This window comes from Monodelphis domestica, chromosome 7 (genome assembly GCF_027887165.1).
Source record: "Monodelphis domestica isolate mMonDom1 chromosome 7, mMonDom1.pri, whole genome shotgun sequence".
NCBI lineage: Eukaryota > Metazoa > Chordata > Mammalia > Didelphimorphia > Didelphidae > Monodelphis > Monodelphis domestica.
This window is the reverse complement of record NC_077233.1, coordinates 258,721,300-258,741,722: the sequence shown is the minus strand read 5'-3', so window position 1 is coordinate 258,741,722 and position 20,423 is coordinate 258,721,300. Positions and strand designations below refer to the sequence as shown.

The 20,423-nt window shown below is 37.1% G+C and overlaps 1 protein-coding gene across 2 annotated transcripts in view; it reads right to left on the bottom strand.

Moving 5' to 3' along the window:
• EPB41L4B (erythrocyte membrane protein band 4.1 like 4B) overlaps positions 1-20,423 on the bottom strand; it is a 267,526-nt gene that overhangs the window by 172,450 nt on the left and 74,653 nt on the right. The gene's annotated exons all lie outside the window — the stretch shown is intronic.

Here is a 20,423-nt window from a genome sequence, read left to right as displayed (position 1 = left end):
ATCGGGAAAGGAAACGTGTAATTGAGACCTATATTTCACGCACAAAGACTAAGGTTTAAACAGTCTGTGTCTAGCCCAAAATCTTTTTTACTAGATTCAGTGATGTATTAAAAATTTTTCAATATGGTTTTCTCTTCTCTAGATAAAATGGTCTTGTATGTGATTTTTACTGGCTGTCCTCCTCATGACTAGAATGTTCACCCTCCTCATCTCCATCTTCACTGGCTTCCTTTAAATCCCAGCTAAAAATCTGTGTTCTTCACAGTCTTTCTCCAACCCCCTTTAATGCTAGCCTCTTCACTCCGCTGATCGTCTCTCATTTATCTTGTCTTTATATGTGTGTACATTCTTTGTACATAGTTGTTTGTATGCTGTTCTCTCCCATTAAACCACGAGCTTTTGGACAGCAGAGACTGTCTTTTGTCTTTGTATCTCCAGCACTTAGGACAGTGCCTATCCCAAAATTATACACATAACAATTCACATCAAAGTTTCCAAAAAGGAATACCTAGTAACTAGCATTTATGTAGCCTTTTAAGATTTGCAAATCAGGGTTCTATGTGTTTTCATTGGTGCATTATTCACAGATTAGCATTAATAACTTAATTTCTGTTGAAATGCATTCCAAACCATTAAATATTAAACTTATTCTTTCCAAAAAGGAGCAAGATAAGTCCCTGTCCTGACCCCCCACTCTCTCCCTGCCTCCCCTACAAGTTGTATGTTGTTATTCAAAGTTAGAGTTCTCTTTGCTGAAGAAAATTACTCAGGTGAGAACTAGTCCTACCATCTGTTATTTAAAAGGGTACCAGACAAGGAAACTAAGTTGAATGTATTGAAATGATGAACCACAGTGTGATTATTGCCAAGATTATTACCAATTATTACTGATTTTTAAAAGTCCATAATCATTCATTCATTATCTATACTATTTTTGCTGCTTCTACATTTTTAGTGCCGTCCACCCCATCAGATGACACACAGCTATACATGTGTGTTGTGTTTATGTGTGGGCATACAAACACATGTTATAACAGAGCTGGCACTCACAGGTAACTCCGTGTACTGTAAGGGGGCAGGGAAGGGAGCAAGCATTTATCAGGCACCTTCTAAGCTTAGGTGGACAGAACATCGGACCTGGAGTCAGAAAGACCCAAGTTCAAATTCAGCTCAGACACTTAACTTGTGTGGCCCTGGGCAAGTCACCTGTCCCTAATGCCTCCATTTCCTTGTCTGTAAAATGAACTAGAGAAGGAAATAGCAAACCACTCTAATATCTCTGCCAAGAAAACTTTAAATTGGGTTGTAGTCATAGGAGGATGAACAATAAAAATTTAAGTAATTTGAATTCAATTCAACAAGTATTATTTTAAATACCAATAATAAGTGAAGCACTGTGCTAGGTGTTAGGGACACAAAAACTAAAGGTAAAGGATTGAAGACCAGTGGGTGGGAATCCAGAATATACATAAGTAAATATAATACTAGGAAACTAAAGAGGGAGAGAAGAGTAACAAGGGAAGGAGTCAGGGATGGTTTTGAAGAAGTAATATTTGATCTTTGAAGGAAGACAATTTTTTTAACCCTTACCTTCCATTTTAGAATAATCAATATTGTTTCAAGGCACAATAGCAGCAAGGCTTAGGCAATGGGGGTTAAGTGACTTGCCCAAAGGTCACATTTGAGTCCAGCACCAGCTCTCAATCCACGGAGCCACCTAGCTGGCCCGTAGACAAATATTCTTAATTCATGATGAACAAGAAGCAAGAGGGCACTGCAGGTAGGTGGGATTGGGGGAGGGCAACAGCTTATGTGAGTGCATGAAGATAGCCATTGGAATGCCAAGTTTGGCAAATAGCCAGGCATTCAGTTTGGCAGGAACACAAAGTTTGAGAGAGAGAATAGTATGAAATAATGTTGTTCTTAGGTAGGTAGGAACCAGATTGTAGCAGGTCTTAAATGTCAAGCTCAGGCATTAAAAAAATAATAATCGCATAGGCAGTGAGGAAGCACTATTTCTTTTTTTTTTTTAAAGCAAAACGAGAAGATCAGATCTAAGATATTAGAAGGTTATTCTGGCAGCTGGGGAAAGGATACACTAGAAAGAAGAGAGACTAAGAATGGAAAAAAACAGTTTCAGCGAGGGAATAAATATTACAAGCCATGCAATAATTTTCTTTTCTTTTCTTTTTTAACAACTCGTAATATCCAGCTTCTTGTTTAAAAAAATAAATATAGGTAACTCATTCCATTTTAACATTGCAAACATTATTATAAAGGTCTTCCTTGTCCTGAAACAAACTCTGCCTCTTTGAAATTTCCACTGCTCCTAGTTCTTCCCTTTGGACTTACAAAGAATAAGCCAATTTGCTTACTCTCGAATAGCCCTTTAAATCTCCCCAAAGTTTGTTAGTTCTTCTTAAGGATCATACATGAGATTCCTGTAGCTAACATAAAAGGACTGATGACAGCTTCTATTGCAAAATGGAGCAAAATAGCTCTGCCATTCTCAGGCATGCATGAATTTGATGTGTCTGGAAGTCTCCTCCAGGTTAACAAGCCCAGTTCCTCATGACATCCTCTACACTCGCTCCAATTTCTCACTGGACTCCTTAAAATATAGTACAAAACTAAGAACGTGGAAAAAGTTATTTGTACAATAAAGAGTACAATGAGGTCTTAGATCAAAGAGATAATAGATGATAGAGGTGGAGAGGATTTTGAGAGGTGCTCTAGTCCCACCCCACAATGTACAGAGGAAGAAACTGAGCCTCAGAGACATGAAACTATTAGGACAGTTAGGTAACACAATGGACACAGTGCTGGGCCTGGAGTCAGGAAGAAATGAATTCAAATTTAACTTCAGATACTTAGTAGTCAGGGGAAGTCACTTAGCCCTGTTTACCTCAGTTTCCTCATTTGTAAAATGAGCTGGAGAACAGTAACTTTTCCAAGAAAATCCCAAATGGGGTCACAAAGAATCAGACATGACTGAAATAATTAAGCAACAACACTGTAGCTATTAAGTATCAAAGGCAGAATTCGACTCCAAATCTAGCACGTTACTCAACTAGGGCTACATTTCTCTACCCCATTGTAGACATCGTACTTCTCTTAACTCTATCTAATTAAACACAATCATTAGATATTGGTAACTCATTCAAAACCATGTCTTTTTGACATGAACTGTTGCTACATGTAGTAAGGAATTTTGTAAGCTGACAGCAAGAGATCCTGGAGACCAACATTCCACACAGAACTCTCAGAAGCTGAGGAACTGAAACACACAGGCAGTTGCTGGACACAGTTGGTGAACTTGGGAAAGAGAGAGAGTCTGCTGTTTTCCTCTAGCAGTTAGGAAAGCCCAGAGGGTTTCTGTTTGGTATTTCTGGGGTGGACCCAGAGAGCCAATGATTCCCTCTTCTTTGGCTTTCTTAATATTCTGCCTGTCCTTGCTGCTGCAGCTGCTACAGAGGAGTGGATTTCAACAGTGCTGGTGACTTACTTCTGGGATTACTGCTTGAATCAAAGAGGACTACTGTATTGTGAGATTCTTTGGCCTTGGCCCTGTTCCTACCAAAATCCCTAACCTTAATTACGACTTTAAGAATTTAGTTAAAATAATTATATAAGTTATAAGGGTGTTTATCTCTGTTTGGATTAAGAGTTAGTTATTCCCCAATTCCCCTTTTCCCTTTACCCTTTAGATGAATAAACCTGTTATTTTACATATCTATTTAGTTTTGAACCCTTAATTATCCCTTATCAGACCCTCCCTATTACATACAGAAAAGTCTCATCATCATTATTGCAATGCTCCCAAGGGTACAGGTTCTACCTCAAGCTGGTTATATCTGTACCTTCAGACAAGGAACTACTGATATCTTAGTGCAAGAGTCTGCAAACCATAGCCCATCACCAAATAAAATGGCCCCATCATGTGCTTTTGTACAGCCTGGCAGCTAAGAATGGTTTTTATAATTGTAAATGGTTTTATTGTATCTTAAAACATAAAAAAACCATTCTTAGCATATGGGCTGTACAAAAACTAGTCATAGGTGGGATTTAAGCCCTCTGCCATAGCTTGCTCAGACTTCCTCATCCAGTCTCCTGAAAGCCAGCCCTCCTTTATCCTTTATTTGTTCTAGTGATTTTTAAAAAAACTTAAGTAAGGACTTCTCATTTTGTTTCTAATGTTTTGCTCATCTTAAACCTGTCAAGATTTTCTTGGGACCCAGATTCTTTTTTATCCCCTGGACTTATCTCATCCTGCGAATAAGTAGGCATTCTTTATCTATATATCTATCTTTATCTTCAGGTAATTAGCAGTCAAAATGTCAGGCAGGACAGAATCTGTGCTAGAACCCTTTCAAATTTCACTAAAGACCTCTCTTCAGACTGTCATCAATTTATGAATCAATATTTTGGAGGTATGATTGTTCCACCAACTTAGAATCCACTTTACTATCAACCAGTGTATTATTCTCCATCTTGCTCAATTCAATAAATATTTACTAAGCACATTCTATGAGGCAGACACTGTGCTAAGCCCTGGGGGATGCAAAACACAAATCCTACCTTCAATAAGTTTATAATCTGTGGTTCATAAGGATATTATGAAAACCTTTAGGAGATAACTTCCTGAAATGGAGACATACTCTATCTCTAATACTTCCTGACCTATTCATCTAATAACTGTATCAAGACAGGAAATTAGGTTAGTTTGGTTTAACATCTTTAGTGAACCTTTTCTGTTTCCTATAGATCACTGTTTCTCTTCCAATTTACTAATAATTTCAGAATTTTCCTACGGATTGACCTTAAATTTGTCCACGATCCATCATTTCCAGAATTCAAATCCTCTTTCCTCTCAATCATTAGCCAAAAAAGGCATATTCTGTAAACTGTGGCAGTAAAAGGCATAATAATGAATTTGTAAAACTTAGCGTCACTGATTTGCTAGGATCTCTCCTTAAAAAAGTGGGTCGTTTCCTTTGAGGCACTTTGCAATTCTAGCTCTTCTGTAATTTATGAGACCTGCAGGGACTGAAAGAATGGAATTTGCAAAACATATTCCCAGAGGTTGGTTATTTCTTCTTAAGGACCATGCATGAGATTCCTGTAGCTGACATGAAAGGACCAATGAGGGCTTCTTTTGTAGAATGTAGCCTCTGAAGGCTCTCTCAGGAGTGAATGAAATCTAATGAGCAATAAAGGGCAAGAGCCAGATATCTTCTACAATAAGAAACTTTTTAATTAAAATAACAATATAGTCTCTACTTAAATGATCTCATTTGCTCACATGGGTATGGTTTATCTATACACAAAATTTTTCTAAACACATATATGTATAATAACATATTTTATATAAATACTATTAAATCAAAATACATTAATATGTATTAATATGAATATGAAAAAGTAATGTGATTGAATAGGAGTATAACAAAATTTAAAGGAAAGAGAATATTTCAATATACCCTGATTACTCTAGACTCTACTTATCAACCTGTATTTTTATAAACCCTTACCAATACAATGTATTGGTTCTAAGGCAGAAGAATGGTAAGGGCTAGGCAATGGGGGTTAAGTGACTTGCCCAGGGTCACACAGCTGGGAAGTGTCTGAAACCAGATTTGAACCTAGGACCTCCTGTCTCTAGGTCTGGCTCTCAATCCATTGAGCTGCCCCCATCAACCGCTATTTAACTACATTTTGAAAGAAAGATAAAAGAATACTTTTTTAAAAATAAAGCATTTAATCAAAGTTCTCACTTATCTACATGTTTTTGTCTTTCCTCAGGCAGGTACCATATCTTATCAGTAATAGTCATAAGTAACATTGACACGAAGCTTTAAAGTGTGTAAAGCATTGTGTGTGTGTGTGTGAGTGTGTGTGTAAAATAATTGCATTTGAGCTCCACAACCATGTGAGGTTGGCACTATAGCTATTGCCATCCCCAAAGCACAGATGAGAAAACTGAGGTCCTGAGAGGCAAGGTAACTAAGCTGTAGTCACAAAGCAAGTAAGAGTGAGAGGAAGGGTTTGAGCCCAAATCTTCCTAATGGCAGGTTCCTATCCATGATGGAATTCTGCTACTACCTAAAAAAATGTTGAAACGAGTTTAGTTTTAAGGCAAAGCAAAGGTGCACATGGATTGCAAAGTGGATATAACCTCTGGTCCAGTTGGAGATATTAAAGTCAAAAACAAAAATATGGGTGAGGTTCAAATGAAATGAAATAGGTTATGAGGAAGATCATTTTTGAGGTAGAAACATATACCTAGTCTCCTCAAATTAAATGAAAGAGGTTATGGTGAAGACTATTTTGAGGAAGGAGGATAGACCTGGTCTTTTTTTAAGAGAAGGCTTGGTGGGGATCATAATCAAGTTTATACATTTATATTATTTATTTGTAGATTTATATTTCCTTACAAAGGACCTTGGAGGCTTGCTTTCAGCCTCTCTTTTTTTTAAACCTTCATCTTCCATCTTAGGATCAATAATAAGCATTGGTTCCAAGGCAGAACAACAATAAGGGCCAGGCAATGGGGGCTGTGACTTGCCCAGGGTTATATCACCCAAGGAAGTATCTGAGGCCAGATTTGAATCTAAGACCTCCTATCTTTAGGCCTTGTTCTCAATCCACTGAGCCACCAAAGCTATCCCTACTCCAGCCTCCCATTTTACAGATGAAGAAATTGAGGAGAAATGCTATTATAAAATGCCTTTAATGAAGTGGTGAATCCTGCATATTTTCCTTTTCTCAAATATGTCCCCCCAATTTTTCATGTTTTCTGAGCACTGGACTTATGGTTTGGAGTTTTCTTGATCAGTGACATGCTTGACCAGACTTTGGTTTGCCAACTGGGTAGACAGATTTCCTAGGCAAAAAAATTTCTGAGTACAGAAAGAGGAGGAGGCACTCATATTACATACCCCCATTTCTAGAAGGAAAATGAGAAGGGGAGGCAAAGACCAGGGTCACGAGAGTTTCAGTAAAGCTCACAGTCCTCTAAAACTGGAAAGACTCTTAAGTACTCCAAGAAGAAAATAATGAAGAGGGGGGGTATCATCTTATTGGTGAGGGGATTTGGGGGCAGGAGATCATATTTGCCCTCAGGAATGATAACATTGATTTTCACATGAGAATGTCTCTTCCTTCCACAAATTTGGTTCCCACAAAAAATTGATAGTCCATTGGGTAAACACAATCTTCTTTAAGAGGCAAGAGAACCCAAAATGGAGACAAAGGCAAGAGTTTCTAAAGGTCAATTTCAAACATTCCCTCCTCAGAAGATAAGGCAAGCCATGTGTCTGAGGACAGGTCAAGGTGGAATGGATTTAAAATTAGTTTCCATTTAAGATGGTGATATGACTACATAAACAACCTAGCCAAACAGGGCCAAACAAACCAACTCATTTGCAATAAAATGTGTTCCAAAAAGACTCTAAAAGGAGGCAGCACATCCAAACACACACACACACACGCAGTCATAAAATACTGGAGCTGGTCGAAGGGCCAGTGGCAGGTAAACCAGGAAAAAGTGAGAAAGGGAAGAATGGAAGAGAAGAAAAAATTATACCAGGGAAAGCAGAGTGAACTCCAAGGACCAGGATCCAGTAGAAGTGGGGAAGGAAGGAAAGACTGTGGGAACTCATACAAACAAATATTAAACCAGTCAGCAATCTGAACTGGTAAATCACAACTCAGAGTACCTGCTTAGAAGCAAAAATGGCTAGGGAAGTCATCTGAAATTTTTTTTTGTTTGTTTTTTTAGATATATTTTATTTGATCATTTCCAAGCATTATTCATTAAAGACATAGATCATTTAGTCATCTGAAATTTTAAAAGCCAGTGAAAGCAATGAGAGGAACTGCCAGGGAAGCCAGTAGCTCGCAGAATCAGACCTAAAAAGTCTTTCAAGAATTTTAAATGGAAGTATCACAAGCCAGGATCCTTTGCAAGGACACCGCAGGTCCCTGTCAGGCCCAGTAATCAAGTTCTGAACCTGAGGTTGGCTTCTTATCAGAACACAAGCAGGGAGAGAGATCTAGCCTACACTGGTCACAGCACAAGGAAACAGGGCTTGGCAGCATATTCCTTTAAGAACTAAGAGACACTTTAAGAGGATAGGGGCAACTTGGAGCCTGAGCAAAAAGGGCTGTGCACGAAGCCTATAAGGCAATCCCACTTTCTCCCCTTTAGGGCAACAACAGAGAATAGAACCAACTCCTGAGGGAAGACTGTGTAAGAAAGAAAAAGAAAATAGTCAAGGGAAATGACCCATAGTGGGCCACCAAGAAATTGAGAAGGCAGAGACTGAACCAGAGGAGCCCAATAGAACCTAATATTAATCACCACCCATGTTCAGTCTTCAAAGGATTCAGGGACAAACAAAGTCTATTCAATCCTTGCAAGAGAAGAGCTTAGGTCAAGCACAAAATCTCAAGCCCCCAAGAGGCTGAAGATATAACTAAAATACAAGAAAATACCAAATTAATTTTAGGAAATATTAAAGGTTAGAAGAGGGAAAATCCAGAAGATTACAAGCCCACAATCACGAGCAGAAACTCAGAGGAAAAAAATGAGTTGTTACTACAAGAATTCAAGGAAGAAAAAATAGTTGTAAGTGGATATTCTTCCTTTTTTCCCATTTGAATTAGTTTATTTAGTCAATTTAGAACATTATTCCTTGGTTACAATAATCACATTATTTCCCTCCCTTCTCTCCACCCACCCTTCCCGAAAACAATGCACAATTCCATTGGGTATTACTTGTGTCCTTGATCAGAACCTATTTCAATGTTGTTGTTTACACTAGGATGTACATTCAGTCTACATCCCCAGCTATATCTCCTCAAACCATGTATTCAAACAGTTGTTTTTCTTCAGTGTTTCTACTCCCAAAGTGTTTCCCTCTGAATGTGGATAGTGGTTTTTCTCAGAGGTTCCTCTGAGTTGTTCAGGGTCACTGCATTGCCACTAATGGAGAAGTTTATTACATTTGATTGTACCACAGTGTATCAATCTCTGTGTACAATGTTTTCCTGTTTCTGCTCCTCTCACTCTGCATCAGTTCCTGGAGGTTGTTCCATCTCCATGGAATTCCTCCAGTTCATTATTCCTTTGAGCACAATAGTATTCCATCACCAACATATACCACAATTTGTTCAGCCATTCCCCAATTGAAGGGCATCCTCTCATTTTCCAATTTTTGGCCACCATAAAGAGTGCAGCTATGAATATTCTTGTACATGTCTTTTTCGTTATTATCTCTTTGAGGGTACAAACCCAGCAGTGCTATGGCTGGGTCAAAGGACAGTCTTTTCGCACCCTTTAGGCATAGTTCCAAACTGCCCTCCAGAATGGTTGGATCAATTCACAACTCCACCAGCAATTCATTAATGTCCCAACTTTGCCCCACCCCCTCCAGCATTCATTACTTTCCATAGCTGTCATGTTACCCAATCTGCTAGGTGTGAGGTGATACCTCAGAGTTGTTTTGATTTTCATTTCTCTGATTATAAGACATTTAGAACTCTTTTTCATGTGTTTATTAAAAGTTTTGATTTCTTTAACTGAAAATTGCCTATTCATGCCTCTTGCCCATTTATCAATCAGAGAATGTCTTGATTTTTTGTACAGTTGATTTAGCTCTTTGTACATTTGAGTAATTACAACTTTGTCATGGGTTTTTGTAATGAAGATTGTTTCCCAATTTGTTGCTTCCCATCTAATTATGGATGCATTGGTTTTGTTTGTACAAAACCTTTTTAATTTGATGTAATCAAAATTATTGATTTTACATTTTTTCTACCTCGTGCTTGGTTTTAAAGTCTTTCCTTTCCCAAAGATCTGACAAGTATACTATTCTGTGTTCACCTAATTTGCTTATAGTTTCCTTCTTTATATTCAGGTCATTCAACCATTCTGAGTTTATCTTGGTGTAGGGTGTGAGGTGTTGATCCAAACCTAATCTCTCCTATACTGTCTTCCAATTTTCCCAGCAGTTTTTATCAAAAAGTGGGTTTTGGTCCCCAAAACTGGAATCTTTGGACTTATCATAGACTGTCTTGCTGAGGTCATTTACCCCATGTCTATTCCACTGATACTCTTTACTGTCTTAGCCAGTCCCAAATTGTTTTGATGACCACTGCTTTATAGTATAGTTTGAGATCTAGGACTGCAAGTCCTCCTTCCTTTGCATTTTTTCCCATAATTTCCCTGGATATCTTTGATATTTTGTTCTTCCAAATGAACTTTGTTATGGTTTTTTCTAACTCAGTAAAAGAGTTTTTTGGTAGTTCAATGGGTATGGCACAAAATAAGTAAATTAATTTGGATAGGATGGTCATTTTTATTATGTTATCTTGTCCTACCCATGAGCAATCAATGTTTTTCCAATTGTTTAGATCTAGTTTTAATTGTGTGGAGTGTTTTGTAGTTGTGTTCATATAGTTCCTGTGTTTGTCTCGGCAGATAGATTCCTAAGTATTTTATATTGTCTAGTGTGATTTTAAATGGAATTTCTCTTTCTAATTCATGCTGCTGAAATGGGTTGCAGATATATAGAAATGCTGATGACTTATGCAGGTTTATTTTGTATCCTGCAACTTTGCTAAAGTTGTTGATTATTTTGACTAGCTTTTTGGTTGATTCTCTAGGATTCTTTAAGTAAGTAGAGCATCATATCATCCACAAAGAGTGATACCTTGGTCTCCTCATTGCCAATTTTAATACCATCAATTTCTTTTTCTTCTCTAATTGCTACTGCTAGTGTTTCTAGTACAATGTTAAATAATAGAGGTGATAATGAGCATCCTTGTTTCATTTCTAATCTTATTGGGAATGCATCTAGTTTATCCCCATTGCAGATGATATTTGCTGATGGTTTTAGATATATACTGATTATTATTTTTAGGAAAGGCCCTTCTATTCCTATACTTTCTAGTGTTTTCAGTAGGAATGGGTATTGTATTTTGTCAAAAGTTTTTTCTGCATCTATTGAGATAATCATGTGGTTTTTGTCAGTTTGCTTGTTAATATGGTCAATTATGTGGATGGTTTTCCTAATATTGAACTATCCTTGCATTCCTGGTATGAATCCTACCTGGTCATAGTGAATAACCCTTGTGATCACTTGCTGGAGTCCTTTTGCTAGTATTCTATTTAAGATTTTTGCATCTATATTCATTAAGGAGAATGGTCTTTAGTTCTCTTTCTCTGTTTTTAACATGTCTGGCTTTGGGATCAGTACTACATTTGTGTCGTAAAATGAATTTGATGGAACTTCCTCTTTGCTTATTATGTCAAATAGTTTGTATAATATTGGGATTATTTGTTCTTTGAATGTTTGATAGAATTCATTTGTGAATCCATCTGGAACTGGGAATTTTTTCTTAGGGAATTCTTTGATGGTTTCAATTTCTTTTTCTGATATGGGGTTGTTTAGGTAACGTATTTCTTCCTCTATTAGTCTAGGCAATTTGTATTTTTGTAAGTATTCATCCATATCACCTAGATTGCCATATTTATTGCCATATAATTGGGCATAATAGTTTTTAATGATTGCCTTAATTTCCTCTTCATTAGAGGTGAGGAATCCCTTTTCATCTTGTATACTGTCAATTTGGTTTTCTTCTTTCCTTTTTTTTAATTAGACTGACCAGTACTTTGTCTATTTTATTTGTTTTTTCAAAGTACCAGCTTCTAGTCTTATTTATTCAATCAATAGTTCTTTGACTTTCAATTTTATTAATTTCTCTTTTGATTTTTAGGATCTCTAATTTAGTCTTCATCTGAGGATTTCTAATTTGTTCACTTTCTAGTTTTTTAATTTTCATGTCCAATTCATTGACCTCTGCTCTCCCTACTTTGTTAATATGTGAACTCAAGGATATAAATTTCCCCCTGAGAACTGCTTTAGCTCCATCCCATAGGTTTTGAAAGGATGTCTCATCATTGTCATTTTCTTCAGTGAAGTTATTGTTTCTATGATTTGTTCTTTAACTAACCAGTTTTGGAGAATCTTATGGTTTTATTTCCATTTAATTTTTGATTTACCTCTCCATGTACCCTTACTAATTATTATTTTCATTGCTTTGTGATTTGAGAAGGTTGCATTTATTATTCTGCTCTTTTGCACTTGTTTGCAATGTTTTTATGCCCTAATACACGGTCAATTTTTGTGCATGTACCATGTGCTGCTGAAAAGAAGGTGTATTCCTTTTTGTTGCTATTTATTTTTCTCCAAATATCTACTAACTCTATTTTTCTAAGTTTTCACTCGCTTTTCTTACATCTTTCTTATTTATTTTTTTAGTTTGGTTTATCTAGTTCGGATAGAGGGAGGTTCAGGTCTCCCACTAGTATAGTTTTTCTATCTATTTTATCCTTGAGCTCCACTAGTTTCTCCTTTAGAAATGTAGATGCTATGCCATTTGGTGCATACATGTTGAGTACTGATATTTTCTCATTGTCTGCCTTTTATCAGGATGTAATTACCTTCCCTATCTCTTTTAACTAGACTTATTTTTACTTTGGCTTTGTCAGATATCATGATTGACACTCCTGCTTCTTTTTATCAGTTGATGCCCAATAGATTTGGCTCCATCCTCTTACTTTCACCCTATGAGTATCTACCTTCCTAATGTGTGTTTCTTGTAGACAGCATATGGTAGAGTTTTGGATTCTAATCCTTTCTGCTATTCACTTGTGTTTTATGGGTGAGTTCATTCCATTAACATTCAGAGTTATGATTACTAGCTGTGTATTTCCCAGCATTTTGATTTCTATTCCTGGTCCTGCCTTTTCTTCTTTCACTATTTCCTTCTTCACCTATGTTTGTTTTTAATCAGTCCCCCTAGTTCCCACCCTTATTTAACTTCCCTCTCTACCCCCTCTCTTTTTATTCCCCCTTTTATTTTCCCTGCGGTCTTTCTAAAACTAACCCCCCACCCTCTCCCTCCCTTATACTGCTTCCCTCCCCACCAGTCCTTTGGTTTACCTTCTACTCCCCTATGGGGTGCAAATCTATTCCCTGCCCCAATGGATTGGATTGTTCTTCCCTCTTTGGGTCAATTTCAAAGCACGTAAGAGTTCTTGTCTCCAACCTCTTTACCCATCCGGTGTATTGATGTTCACCCCCTCCCACCATGAGCTTCTTTGTGACATATAAATTTACCCCTATTTGCTTCTTTTCCCATTTCTTTTAGTATTAACTTCCTTTTTTAGCTCTATTTTTGTGTGTATATATGTATACACATATGTATATGCATTTATGCAAACATATCTATATACCTATTTATGTCTTGTCATTTGATCCTATACAGTTTGTCACTGTTCCCTCTAAGTGTAATTCTTCTAGCTGCCCAGGTGATGACAACAGTTTTTAAGAGTTACCAATGACCTCTTTTCTTATAGGGATAAATATCATTTTAACTTATTGAGTCTCTTTAAAAAAGTGTTTTTTTTGTTTTGTTTTGTTTTTCTTTTTTCCCCTCTTTTAAAATTACCTTATGATGATTCTCTTGAGTTCTGTGCTTGGGCATCAAATTTTCTGTTCAGGTCTTGTCTTTTCTTTACACATTCTTGGAATTCTTCTATTTTGTTGAATGACCATACTTTCCCCTGTAAGAATATAGTCAGTTTTGCTGGGTAATTGATTCTTGGTTGTAGACCTAGTTCCCTTGCTTTCTGGAATATCATATTCCATGCCTTTCGGTACTTCAGTGTGGATGCAGCCAGATCTTGCATTATCCTCACTGTGGTTCCATGGTATCTGAATGATTTCTTCCTGGCAGCTTGTAATATCTTTACTTTTGTCTGATTGTTCTTGAATTTGGCTGTAACATTCCTGGGTGTTGTCAGTTGGGGATTAAGTACAGGAGGTGATCTGTGGATTCTTTCAATCTCTACTTTTCCTTCTTGTTCTAGAATATCAGGGAAGTTTTCTTGAATAATTTCCTGCAGTATTATGTCTAGGCTTTTTCTTTTGTCATGGTCTTCTGGTAGACCAATGATTCTTAAATTGTCTCTCCTTGAACGATTTTCTAAATCCTCTGTTTTGTGAAGGAGATGCTTCACATTTTCCTCAATTTTTTCATTCTTTTGGTTTTGTTTTATAGTATCCTGCTGCCTTGTGAGGTCACTTAATTCTAGTTGTTGTATTATGGTTCTTAAAGACTGGATTTCATCCCTGGCTTTTTGTCATTCTTCTCCTTCTGATCTGACTTTCTTTGGAGGTCATCTTTCATTCTCTTTACCTCATCTCTCATCTCTCCTTTGCCTTATCCTTTATCTTCCTTGCCTCATCTTTCATCTCCTTTGCCTCATTTTCCAACTGGTTGATTTTGGTTTTCAAGACACTATTTTCTGTTTCCAGATGACTTATCTTAGTTTTTAAGTTCTTTTCCCAATTGTCTTCAGCCTCTGTTAATTGTGTTTTGAATTGCATTTTGAGTTCTTCCAAAGCCTGTGTCCAATTTGCTGGGATTTCTGTTTTATTGCTTGCCTCCTCCTCTATTCCATTTTCTCTTTGTTCGTTGCCTTTACAGAAGTTGTCAATTGTAATTTCTTTTTTCTTTTTCTGTTGTTTGCTCATATTTACCCCCTTTGTTACTCCCAATATTTGTCTGTGCTCTTGCTCCTCTTATTTTTTTTGGTTTTGGGGCTGTCATTCTCCCCTCTTGGAGCTTTGTCAGATATCTCAGTGCAGTCTGTGGGGGAGGGGTGTTGGAGTTTGAGCTTCCCTGTCCTCTGGAGGCTTTTGATTGGATTAAAGTCCAATAGTCTGTGAGTGAGGAGTGTTAGAGCTTAGGCTTCCCTGACCTCTGAAGACTTTTGATGGGATTATGTTCAGCTGGGTTGGGCTGGATGTGCTCTGAGGCCAAAACCTCTTGGAAGGCTGGAGCAATATGGAGGGTCTCCACCGCTCTGACCAGGCTGCCTGCTGTGCGCTCCCTCTCCAGCTCCTTCCACACTGCCTGTGTTCAATGCTCTGAGCCTAGCACAGCCCTGCCCACAAGGTACACCCTCCAGACCAGTGCCTTTGCCCACCCAGAGGTTCCCACTGCCACTGGAGGCTTAGCGCTCTAGGTGGAGGGGGGGGAGGGGTCCTGGGACCATCCTTCTGGCTTCCCTTTAAACTTGAGTGTTCTTGGATTCCGGCTTTTGAGGAGATGTACTTTTTGAATTGAGTCCAGCAGGAGGGTTCCTTGGCTCTGTCTTGTTGTTAGGTTTGATTTTCAGTCTCCTAGGAACATTCAGTTTGTGATCAGTAAGGAAGGGTTTTCAGAGGTCTGAACTTTTGCTGCTTCTACGCCGCCATCTTGACTCTGCCTCTTGACATTCTTACTTTTATCCATCATCTTATCTCATTTTTGACTCGAAGAAAAGTAGGACCTATGCTCATTTACTTTGCAATGAAGTTGGAGATAGTGGTGCAGTCCTTAATATTCTGAATATCTCTTATTCTAGATGACTTTTCAGGGTTAAATCTAACATTGGGCTATTAAAATGCATTTAAGTTTATTAGAGCAAAGAGATTAGTTGGGAATTTCTCTGGTTTTGATATTTATGTTGCAGGACGTCCTTTCACTGAGGGTAGGTTTATGCATTCCTGTAAAAGGCACTAAAATCAAAATGATTCTGAATGTTTCTGCATCAAAAGACCATTACTGTTTAATTTTCACCAAACTGTAAATCATCCCATTCTGGCTATGTCTGTAGTGCCCAGGGAGTGTACATTCCTTGCTCTGTTGCAGAATACTACAGGAGCTGCATGCTTCTTGAGATGTTTTATACCTGGTTAGAATTCCTCATAGCCAGCAGCATTTTAAATGAAAGAATAAATCTGAAGATGAAAATGGCTTAAAATCTGATTTTCTCATAGAAACAATGCAATAATAGAGTTTTGTTACTGATCAAGGACTCGTAGCTTTGTTTTTTTGTGAAAAGGATAAACTATGACATTTAATCAGCTATCATTTCAGTGAAGGATGGGTTCAAGGTACCAATGATATTTAGCCTGGAGAAGAAAAGACTTAGCTGGGACAAGTTATCTATCTACAGATATCTGAAGGGTCATCACATTGGAGTGGGTTGCAGTTTGTTCTGCTTGGCTCAAGAAGGTAGTAATTAGGAGCAAAAGAGTGCAAATGAAGGGTAAATTCTTGTTCAGGTCCAGGCCAGACTAAATACCTCCAAGGCCCCTTTCAGCTATGAAATTCAATAATCAACTAAGTCCAAGATACAAAATAATGGTAGAGTTCTGTACTTGATATAATAGTCATGATCTTCCTAAAGGGTTGTTTTGAATATCAAATAAAATGTATTGTAAAACTTTTGGTAAACAAAAAAGCTACTTTTCTCATTATCGGTGATTACTATCATTGCACAAAATCTGGTCCTTGCAATTTTTGCAGTACTTTTATTCTGATAAATAGAAGTTCTTTATTATCAGCATTCTCATACTCTGTCTCTCACCTAAAGTTTATAAAGTTTGGAGAAGGTTCTTTCTAAACAGAAAACAGTTGAAAGTCAGAATGAAAGAATAAAATTGGCTCAAAGCTGTGGTAGTAATAGAATTATAAATATATACTTTTGAACATATTGACAAAGTCTTATACATTTAATCACCTCTACATTTCTAAAAAAAGAAGTTTTAATGACCAGAGGTAGCATTGTTCTAGTGTTCTGACTTGCTGGAGGGAAGCAGCAGTTCTCAAACTTTTCTGGAGCCCTTTTACACTCTTAGAAAATTATTGATCAGGGCAGGTAAGGTATCACAATGGTTAGAGTGTGGAGAGTAGAGCACCTGGGCTCAAATCCAGCCTATTATGTTGCCCAGCTGTGAGTCTCTAGACAAGTCACTTAACTCCAATTGCATTGCCCTTACCACATATTAGAACTGATATTTAGTATGGATTCTAACACTAAAGATAAACATTTTTAAAAAAACCTAAATTATTGCTTTCTCCCCCTACTCCAAAGCTTTGGATTTTGGGTGACAAATATCAACATTGACCATATTAGAAATTAAAGTGGATAAAATTTTAAAATAATGTATTCATTAATTTAAAATAAACTAATTACATGTTAACATAAATAACATCTAATGAAAATAACTTTTCAAAAACAAAAATAAACTTGGTGAGAAAATAAAAGATTAAAACTAAAATTATGAGAATGACAGTTTTTTTTAACATATTTTTGCAAATCTCTTAACTGTATAGAATTACAGAACATGGCCAGATTTTCATACTTGCTTCTGCAACCAAACTATTGCAACATGTGGTTTGGTTGGTGTAGATGGGAAAAAAAATCAGGCCTCACACAGCAAGTGTAAAAATTAAATTATATCTCTAATAATAACAATATTATATTTTATGAGGTTTATTAAGGATCATTAGAAATCAAGGAATAAAGAAATAAAGAATAAAGAAATAAAGAATAAAAAAGAAAATAAAGAAAATACAAAATACAAAAACTAATTAATTAGCTCATTCAAAATCCCCTTCTTACCATTATACTTACTACATCATTGCAATGGAAGAGAGAAGAGCATGGGAGGCATTACTGCCAGTTAAATACCAATTGTGTTCAACTTGGGTACTCAGGTGAGATTATAGGGAATTCTGGGAAATACCAAGGTCTTCTGGGGATTGAAGTCTAGGGTTCAAAATCTCCATTTTTATACTATGTAGTTGGAAAAAGGGTTATTTTAATAACTTGGTATCATTGTGAAAATAGTTTGAACCAGTGGACACCCTAAAAGGGTCTCAGTGACCCCAGGTGATAGTTTGAGAATCTCTGGGGTATCTATGAATAAACCTTAAAATATATTTTAACTTTTTTCTAATTTTTCAACAAAGTTGTGGTTAAAACTGAACTTTTTTTTACAAAGAATCTTAAATTATTAGGAAAAGAACAAAGACAAGGTTTGACTAAATCTTTTATATGCAAATATAATTGTGTGACCCAGAAAAACTCCTAGTCTTCCTATCCCAGAGGAAATCAAGACTGTCAGAGGATTAGGCCTTCCAATCGAGTTTTCCCAGTTCAGTGCATAGGAAACAAAGTGTATTCAAAAACCAAGTTAAATGGTCTCTGTTTCCCCTTGAATTATCCTCCTGCATCTGAATTTCAATATGAAATTGCCGTATAAAGATGGAATAAAACAAAAGGCTGCCACCATATGGAAGAAATGATGCGTGGTGGACATGAATAAGATATAGCATATTGCCAACAAAGAAATGTAACAAAGATAATGGCGATAGGTGAACTAATCACGTAGTGAGACTAAGGGGGAAGCCTGCCTGATTTAGTGGGAGCAATGAACAAGTGCAGAGGAAGCCTCTCAGCATGTTCAGATGAAATTTATAGGAAATTGTGGGTGAGGGTCCTACAGAGGAGAATGCATGGATGAGTTCTTTTCTTATTCCTCCCTTCCCCTCTCCTCCACCACTGCCCTACTACCTTATATCTTAACTGGACAGCATGATGTGCCCCCCCTCCCCCCCCATGAGTGTGAATAATGAATCCTCTGAAGTGGTCAAATATTTAAAATGGACACTATTTCAAAGACAATTATGTATAAAATTAGAATATTGGTCCCAGTCCGGTGGAAATGTACAGTATAGATTCAGGATTCATTTATTCACACTAACTGGGATCTAATCATCTTGGATACATTGTATATATTGATATATGATTACAAACAAAAATGTTACTTCTCCCAATAGAATGGAAGTTCCTTGAGGGTAGATAATGATTTTTGGTTTTGTATCTCTAGAACCCTGCAGGAAACCCATGATATCAATGGTCTCACTAAAATGTTTGTTATTTGTTTGGAAGGGATGCTGACAGGGACAAAACCACCAAACTATTGAAATATTTGATTTAATGAAGTTATTAGAATGAATAGAAAAATGAAAAATCTACAGAAATAGTTCCTCTTAAATATTCTAAATTTTAAAATAAAATTCTATTTTAAAACTTCATTACAAATCACCTCGATCTATTATAGATAAAGTTACACAGTGAAGCAAATCATGTGAAGGCAGTATAGTGTAGTGGAAAGATTCAGTCAATCAAGAAGCATTAAAAAAAAAAAAAACCCTAACTCTATCTTAGAATCAATATGAAATATCAGTTCCAAGGCAGAAGAGAGGTAAGAGCTAGGCAAGTGGGGTTAAGTGACTTGCCCAGGGTCACACAGGTGGAAGTGTCTGAAGCCAGGACTTCCCATCTCTAAGTCTGGCTATCAAACCACTGACCTACCTCTCAATAAGCATTGATTAAGCATCTACTCTGTGCCATGTCCAAGATTAAAAGAGAGTCCCTCCTTAAGGTATTTATATCCAAATAGGGAAGACAATAAGCAAATAAATATGTACAAACTTTTGATAAAGAACCTCATAGACCTCTAACATCAGTGGGACATAGTAGATGGAGCTGGGTCTCCTGGATTTAGCTACCTGTCCATGCGCCATAGCTTCACTGCATCCAATCAAAGCAAAAACCCCATCCTTGGACACTACAGACACAAACAACATGAGATGATTTATAGCTTGGATAAAATTAAACCATAATGGTCTTTTGAATTAGAAACATCCAGAATCACTTTGGATTTTAGTGCCTTTTCCAGGAATCCAAAAATCCACCCTCAATGAAAGAACTGCATGTAACAAAATGGCAAAATCAGAGACATTCCCAGCTAATCTCTCTGTTCTAATAAACTTAAATACATTTTAACAGCTCAAGGTTAGATTTAACCCTGAAAAGCAGTCCAAGATAAAAATAAGAGTTTTAGGAATAATAAGGGCTGCACTACTGTTCGCAACCTTTCTGTAAAAGGAAATGTATCGATTATTGATTTTCTTGTTGCATTAATTCTTTGGATGGGTCATCCTGGACTCCTTGAATCAAAAAGGATTCCTGGCTATGTAACTATAAAGGAGTTAACCCTCTGTGTTTCCTGCATGACTATCCAAGACTGTTTTACAGATACCTACCCCACTTTGCTTGGAAGTCTGAAATGAGATAAGAACAAGATTGGACAACGATTCGTTGACTTAGAAATAGCAGGAGTGAAAAAGAAATAGTATTCCAATTTCCACATAATCATTGCTCTTTACAAACGTCAATAAATGACAAGGGAGGAGGGGTGTGAGTGAAGAGGGTGAGTGAGTGGGGAGTAGCAACCTGTGGTTTCGTAGGTACAAAGGTGGTCTCTACTCCATCCCTTACTCATGTCACTCATTGGTACTTGCAACGAATAACACATCTGATGCTAAAACATTTTCCATCCACACAAGAGCTGTAATTTGGTCACTATCTGGTCATGCAGTCTTAGATGGTCATGCAAGAAACCAAAGGGTTAACCTGTTTAGACAGCCAGGAACCCAGCCCTCTTTGA